An 8,623-nucleotide genomic window follows, 5' to 3' on the forward strand; every position below is an offset into this window, starting at 1 on the left:
CTCCTCCGGAGTGACTTTGAATCACGAGACCATGCTGTCTCAAATCCCACGAACCATTTCATATCTCCCAAATGCTACACCGCAAGTCAAAATATTATAGAACATTTTGGGCACCTTCTCATAAGCTGCTACAAAGCTTGATTCTTATCTGTATCTATAATGTCGACATCATTAGGCACCACACTTTGCCCTTTGAATTCATGAGGACCGTTACTGAGAGCCACCCGCTCCGACTTGGCCCCGAATGCAACCACTCCACTGAATTTTATAACATATGAATACCCTCTCTATGAAGCACCCAGCGGGATCACTTCCCTCGAAGCTTGCACCTATACGAGGCATAAATCATGAATCTTCCCTCAAGTCTAAATATGAGCCAATAAGGCTAACCATAACATGCATTCAACAATTCATTTACTCAAATTACCACTCATGATCCTTTTCCGTAGCCGCAATAACCCATCAATACGCTAATAACTAGAATTCACTCAGGTAATTAACCATGCAACCCAATCGTAAGCGGTGGGACTCTCCCACTTAGCTCAAAGCTACTATTACACGACTTTCGAACACATTAGAACCATTCTCTCAAGTCATTTACTCTTATTCAAAATGCAATTCACCTGATCCAAGTAACATAACCACACGTGCCTCATTAGCATTTTGACACCGCAGGGTATGACCTCATTCCAGTACAACCAAACATCTTCTTGCTTCATGCACCGAGCATTCTTTACCAACGACAGCTTAAGACATACTATGATTCTCACACATCTATAAAGCACCATGTAGCCTTTGTCCAAGTTTTCCCTCACTCGTGCCATCTTCTGACCAATTTCCGTAACCAGAGCTGATTCGCCAGCATGCCTCGAACTGGAACCAACATAGCACATGACCGCATAATTATCTAATCAATAGCAAACTCCCCAACTTGGCTCGAAGCCATAGATCACAACACATATACACTATTGTTGCCGTAATACCATGGTGAGATTAAACTCACTCCTTCATTCACTCACACAACAGTTAAGCCCACTATTAGGCAACAATTTTTTTTTTTTTTACTAAGTCCCAAATTTTTTCAAAAATTTCGACAGAATTTCCTTTGTAATTGGGCCTATCCACCTGCCAGAGAATCACCAAAACCATCCTAACAACACATCCACAACTTGACAAAGCATCACAATGAAAAATCAAATAGTTAATAGTCCACCTATCATCCAACAGGTCTCCATCGTCACTTCCAAGTCATATAGATGCATCTCGCAGTTGTAACATACTCATCACGTAGCTATCCATCCATCATTCCCACTAATAGGGACAATACCGAACATATAAGTTCAAAACACTTGCTCACATAATCAGCACCCCGGTCTCAAGCCATAGGCAATGATCCGGCCTCAAGTCCTCCCAACTGGCCTAACATCAAACTCACAAAGACTACACCTCACCCATCGATCGGGGAATTACAAGCCATCAAGGCACATCTAATACTGAGCATTCGTTCGCGCATACGAATATGTGGAAGGAACTGTAAAAGTTACTTTTTCAAGCTGAATAAGGGAGGCACGATTAAGAATTCAAGAATATGAAGTTTTTCCTAAAGGTTCTGCAGCCTCTCGAGGATAAATACAGACGTCTCCGTACCGATCCGCGAGACTATACTAAACCGGCTCATGACTCGCGAGACCAATTAACCTAGGCTCTGATACCAACTTGTCACGACCCAAAATCCTAACCCGGTCGTGATGGCGCCTCTCGTGAGGACAAGGCCAGCCAATCAACAAAACAGTACATCTCTTTAGAATTACTTAGCAGGAATAAGTCTAAATCGTGGGCAATATAATCTGAAATGCGAAATAAACGTGATAGAATAAGGAAAACCATCCCAACTCAGCCCGAAATCGGGGTGTCACAAGTCATGAGCTACTACAGAGTTTACTAATATTTTACAAAGTCTGGAATTATCATAAATAACAAAGATAAGGGAGAAAACGGGGCTGCGGACGTCAACAACTACCTCGTTACTCCTAGTCACCGCCTGGCCTGGAAAGAATCAGCGCTCATGAGCGAACTCAGCTCTGCCTGTATCTGCACACATGGTGCAGGGAGTAATGTGAGTACTCCGACCCAGTGAGTAATAAAAGCAACTATAGTCCGAAGATAAGAAAACCTAGTAAATACACAAAGTAAGCTAAAATCCAAATATGCAGCAACATATGGAACTGAGCAGCTAAACAATAGTATAGATACAAATACATGAATACAATCAATGCATATGATGGTACATTCCCGTACCCACTGCGGCGTGCAGCCCGAGCCATCCCTATTTATTTATCGTCGACGGCGCTCACTGGGGGTGTGTACAGACTCCGGAGGGGCTCCTACAGTCCAAGCGCAATATTTTGGTCAGTCATTGTTACCTGACCGGTCCTCCATTGTTACCTGACCGGTCAGCCCATTGTTACCTGACCAATTTACATCATACAGTGCCATTGTTACCACTGTTTCAAGTATATCATACAGTGTCATTGGACTCCGGAGGGGCTCCTACAGCCCAAGCGCAATATCTTGGTCAGTCATTGTTACCTGACCGGTCAGCCCATTGTTACCTGACCAATTTACATCATACAGTGTCATTGTTACCACTGTTTCAAGTATATCATACAGTGTCATTGTTACCACTGTTTCAAGTATATCATACAGTGTCATTGTTACCACTGTTTCAAGTCACTTTATAATCAGTCCAGAAAATAATATAATAAGCCCCTTGGGCATTTACAAAATAGAAGTTTCCAGCCCGAAATACATTTAAAATGTCATTTGAGTTTTCAACACTTAGAATTACGGCTAAGTTTGCAAAACAGTAATTAAAACCTTGGACTGAAATTAAATGATATTAATCCCCGAAGGATTCTACAAGTCGGCACAAGGCCCCCAAACATGGCATTAAGCCCAAATATCATCAATACATGTGTGTATCAGTCGCCAACATATTATAAGTATCAATACAATGTGCGAATCAGTCGCCAATATACTATAATTATCACTCGGGATGGACCAAGTCACAATCCCCAATCATATACGACCCCGCACCTGCCATGGGATGCGTGTCACGCCTCAATATAGCATTACTATGTGAAAGTCCGGGGTTTCAAACCCTCAGAACAACAGTTGCATCAATTACTCACCTCTAGCTCGCTATGCCATTGCCTCTCTAATTGGCCTCCTCGTGTGACGAATCTGCCAAAAATCACACAAACCTCGTTGAAGTTCAATTTCTAAAAGACGGGGTTTTAACCATACATATCTGAAATTCGCCCCTTAATGATACTATAATGATCCCATACAGTTATGTAACTTCAATCTACAATATAACACTCAATATGGCCAATATTAGTACTAGATCCCATAAATTATGCCATTTAGGCATATTATCAAACATCTTGTAGGTATAAATATTTACACCTCTTAACTATAGCATTGGTTCCTCCAACTATCACCATTAACCAACAATTCATCACACTATTATTCTTTAACAATTTATACTCCTAACATCACATGTGTGATCAACCATTCACACCCAAACCAACAAAAATTCCATCAAATAAACACCTCTAAATCCCTACCATGTTCATGTATTTAAATAGGGAATTTATGGCTTCCAACCACCATACACTAAGTTGTAATACTTGACTCATACTCATATTTCCATAATATATCCATATATGTGAGTCTAAGGTGTAGGATTTACCTTTTGGAAGAAATCTTGCAAAACCCTTCTTTGAGTTCTTGAAGGAATTTCTTGAAAATCTAAGGATTTTTAAGATCAATCCATGTTAATATAAGTGTTTGGGAGTAGTAATCAACTCAAAATACTCCAAAAATCTTACCTTAGGATCATAGGGATGAAGTTTGGGACGAAACCCCCTTGAGAGAGCAAGCCTTAACCCCAAAAATGAGTTGGGAACTCTCTAGGCCGGTCTTGGGGTACTTAAAAACCTTCAGTCGCATAGTTCGCGCGTTTTTCGCGCGTTTGTTCGCGCGTTTTGCTGAGCATTCTGCCTCAGACGCGCGAAATGCGCGACTTCGCGCGATACTTCGCGCGCTCTGACACCTGACCAGTGAAATGGTCATAACTTCCTGTATACACTTCCAAGTGACGAACGGTTTGTTGCATTGGAAACTAGACTCAAAGGGCTTTAATTGGATAGGTTGTAGCTCACACAACTCCTTATATAACGAGAGATATTATCGTTCAAAGTGAGGCCTTGTGCGCACTTATTTACAACTTTCGTCTATTATGAAATTTCCAACTTGAAAAGTTCCCGTTAGCCATCCGAAATCATCCCGAGGTCCTCGGGACCTCAACCAAAAATACCAATACATCTTATAATATTATTCAAACTTGTTCCAATTATCAAAACACCTCGACTAATACCAAAATTATCGAATTACACCGAATTCAAGTCTAAGTTCCTTTAAAACTTCCAAAACGCGCTTTCGATCAAAACTCGACCAAAATATGTCCGAATGACTTGAAATTTTGCACACATATCCAAAATGGCATAACGAAGCTACAGAAATTCTCGGAATTCCATTCCGACCATCGGATCAAAATTTCACCTATCAACCGGAAATCGCCAAAATACTAACTTCGCCAAAATGAGCTAATTTCTTCACTGGACCTCCAAAATAAATTCCGATTGCGCTCCTAGGACTTAAATCATCCCCCGAAACTAACCGAATCATCGGAATTCAATTCCCAGCCCTCTAACTCACAAGTCAATGTCCGGTTGACTTTTCCAAACTAATTCTTCCTTAAAGAGACTAATTGTCCCATTTCATACCAAACTCGATCCGAATTGACTCAAATTCACCAAGTACACATATTGAAACATGAATAAGCATTTAACGGGGAATACGGGATGAAAATACAGGAAGCGACGGTTCGGGTCGTTACAGTATCTTTATATTTCTTGCTTTGTATGTTATCATACTTCCCTCATTATTGAATCCTGTTACTACTATGGGTTTTTTTAGCTTTTCCCATTTACTTTCTGGTAAACAATTATGTCTACACATGTTAGCTTCTGCTCCTGTATCCATCATAGGTGTATAGTATCTATTATAATATCCTTCTACTATTATCTTGGCAAGTATGTATATCTTTGGCATTATATCAAAGTTCTTTTTATTATTATTTTCTTATTTTCATAACTTATCGTTAATTGTCTATCTTCTAATTTATATGGTTTGACTTTTTCTAACCATTTTATTCCTAGTGTAATGTTTTTATCGCCTTGATATATTTTAAAATTTATTAATATTGGTATTCCTCCAATAATTAATTCTTTTTCAGTTGTTTCTTCGTTTTTTCTTAACGCTTTTGGTAGTTCTGAATTTTGCTGTTCTATTGTCACTATCTCTTGTTCTGGTATTAATTCTCTTATAACATAATTCTCTTCCTGCCCTGTATTTATTAATATTAAATATTTTCTTTGGTCCATTATTCCTGTTATATAATAATGGTGTGAGTTTATTTCTTCTAATTTTTGTTCTATTAATTTTTGTGAAGTTATATAATTTATTCTTCTTGATGTACTTATTCTTGATGACGTTTCTGGCATTTCATTATTTGTTCGTTTTGACGTGCTTAATCTTTCTTTTACTATTTCTAAATCTTCTTCCATGTCCATTTCCGTATAACTGTAATCATTGTTGTCTATAACTGATACTATTCTTTCGAATGGATTTTCTATTTTTATTTTATTTATTTTATTTTTAGCTGTTATCTTATGTTTTGTTGTTAAGACATATAGATTTTTACATCTTGCTGTGAATATTTTACTTCCTGGTGCTAATTCTATTCCAGACATTTTCCAGTATAGCACTAATGATTTATCTATATTTTTATCATCTATTGCTACTGAATAGTTGGCACTTACTATAAATTTAAATTTTTGGTATATTAAGTTACATCTTACGGCACTTATTATACTCTTTTCTATAGGTTGTACAATTCTATCATCTGCCAAGTATATTTCTATAGGAGTATCTATTCCTTCCCTAAAACATGCTTTTATTAGGATCTCCGTTCCTCCTAAGTGTACATATTTTATTGGATTTTTTGCTTTTATATCTTGTATTTCTTTATTTAGTAGTTTTTATTTAAAATTGGTATTTGTGCTTTACCTTTGATGTATTTACAATCTATTATATGTTCTCTTTGGCTTACTACATAGTATTCTTCTTTCTGTCTTTTAAACCAATTCTTTATTGTTGGTACTTCTAATATTTTGTCTATGCTTAGATCCAATTCTTTTCCTTTTATTTGTTCAAATATATTAGCGTCAAATATTATTTTTTGTTCTGAAGATTGTTCATCTTGGTGTTCTTCTTGTTGTATAATTTGTATATCTTTTTCAGTCATAATTTTCTTCATCTGACTCTTCTATATCCTTGTTTATTTCATTTTCAGAGAACTCGTTTTCTGATATCTCATATATGCTGTCTTCACTGCTTAATTCATAATCTACATATTCTACTTGTGTATATTTATCATTATCTATCAATATTTCGGTAATTTGTTTCTTCTTTGGGTTTTTTGGTAATTTACAATCTTTGGCTAAGTGTCCTAGCTTTCCACAATTATAGCAAGTACATTCTGTTAGTTTTTTCTTTTTCCTATATGGTTTTTTATGTTTATAATTTTTTACATAATATCTTCTTCTTGGTTTCCTATATTTATACTTTGAATATTTTGATTTAAATTTCTTTTTCTTTCCTTCTTTTTTGTAATATTTATCTGTGCAGCCAAATTGGGGTGCTATTCTACTTTTGCAGCATGCCAAATTTTTTACTAATATTTTATCCATTTTGATATTTTCTTTATACTTTTCGCATAATTCTATAAACCAGTTTTGTAGAAATTTTATTCGAGCTCCTAGAGTATCTGCTAGTTCTGCTTCATTCCAATTTTTTATTATTTTTGAGCTAAACGGTTCTGGTAATTTTGTAAAATATAATTTTCTTATTTCCTTACTTTCATCTGGACTATATGTTCCTTTATAATAATAGTCTCTAAATGCACAAGTATATTCGTCTATATAACACATATTACATATTGCTAATTTTGTCATCAAATTTCTATTTGTAGTTTTTTCTTTATTTTGTTCTTCTACTTCTGTTGTCATACTACTAAACTCATTTCTTATTGCATTTTCATATTTATTCAATATATCTGTCATTGTTGTTGCTGTTGTTCCATCAAGTTTTTTATTATTTCTTAATGTATCTAGGCTTTCACTTGATAAATTTTGTAACCATAGTTTTACCGTTCCTATAAGTGTTCTTTCTATATATCCTGGTGTTTCAGCTATTGCAATTTTATTATCTATTAGTTGTTTGGAGATGTACCCTATCCATAATTGGATTGTTTTATTTATATCTGCTACACAATCTAGATCTAAAAAATTACATTGTTCAGTTATCTGTCTTGGTGTCCATTTCCTATTTAGTCTTTTATCCCATAATGTTTTATTTCTATCATATGAATCATAACTTACTCTGTAATAGGTTGGGTTTAGTTGTCTTGGATTTTTTACTCCTGATGTGCTTGGTTTATCTTCGATCATATCTCCTGTATTTATTTCTGGATTTGTTTTCATCTTTTTCGTTTTTTCTATTAGTTCTGTGTATGTTTCACTTGTTTCTGAATAGTCTTCTCCTAGATTTGTATCGTTATCACTTTGGTCATTTATTTCGTTCATGCTTATTTTTGGTGGATTATCCTGTATTTTTTCTAACTGTAATTTGAACTTTTCTATCTCATTTGTCAGTTTTAGCTCTTGTTCTTCTTCTTTACGTTTTTCTTTTTCTTTTAGTTTATTAGCGTATAGCTGTTTTAGCATTTCTAATTCTTTTTCTAATTCTGTTATCTTAGTGTTTTTTACTTCTTCTATCTGTTGTATTTTTTCTTTAGCTTGCTGTTGTATTTCTTTTATTTCTCATTTTCTGTCTATTTCTTCGTTTTCTTTTGTTATTCTAACCATTGCGGTTAAACTATCTTCTAGTTTTACAGTTTCTTTTTCTAACATTAAGTTCAGGTTATTTCCTATTTTCTTGTATCTTCTTCCTAAGTTGGAAAATATTATTGTTATTTTTAATCCTTCTGGATTTTCATATGTTTTCGCTTCTAGTGCGAACTCTTCTTTATTCATCTTTTCTTTTTAAGATAGCAAATATATTTATATTCTGTTTTAGATATTATATCGATTAATCCAGATAGCCTAGCTTTGTTTGTTTTTGTAATACTTAGGTATTCATATTCTAGGTATAGTTTTTTCAGTTTCTTCCTTATTTTCCTTGATTTTTTAATTATTTTAATCTGTGTATTTTCTGTAATTGTCTCACTGTTTATGAGTATTTTTTGCAGATTTGTACTATTAATGTCAGTGTTCCTTTCCATGGTTTTGTTTCTTAAAGTATATGTTTATTTGTCATAGCTCTGATACCAATTTTTTTTTTTGGGGGGGGGGGTCATTTTAATAGGAATAGGATCTTTTAGCATTTTAATAGTGCGATGTACACCTGCTGATACATATATTCATTGTTTTAATAT

General features: G+C 35.1%; 1 pseudogene; it reads right to left on the minus strand.

Moving 5' to 3' along the window:
• Window positions 1-7,033: 7,033 nt before the first annotated feature.
• LOC138870136 (golgin IMH1-like) lies at window positions 7,034-8,222 on the minus strand (annotated as a pseudogene).
• Between the last annotated feature and the right edge of the window lie 401 nt (window positions 8,223-8,623).

This window comes from Nicotiana sylvestris, chromosome 6 (assembly GCF_000393655.2).
Source record: "Nicotiana sylvestris chromosome 6, ASM39365v2, whole genome shotgun sequence".
Taxonomy (NCBI): Eukaryota; Viridiplantae; Streptophyta; class Magnoliopsida; order Solanales; family Solanaceae; genus Nicotiana; species Nicotiana sylvestris.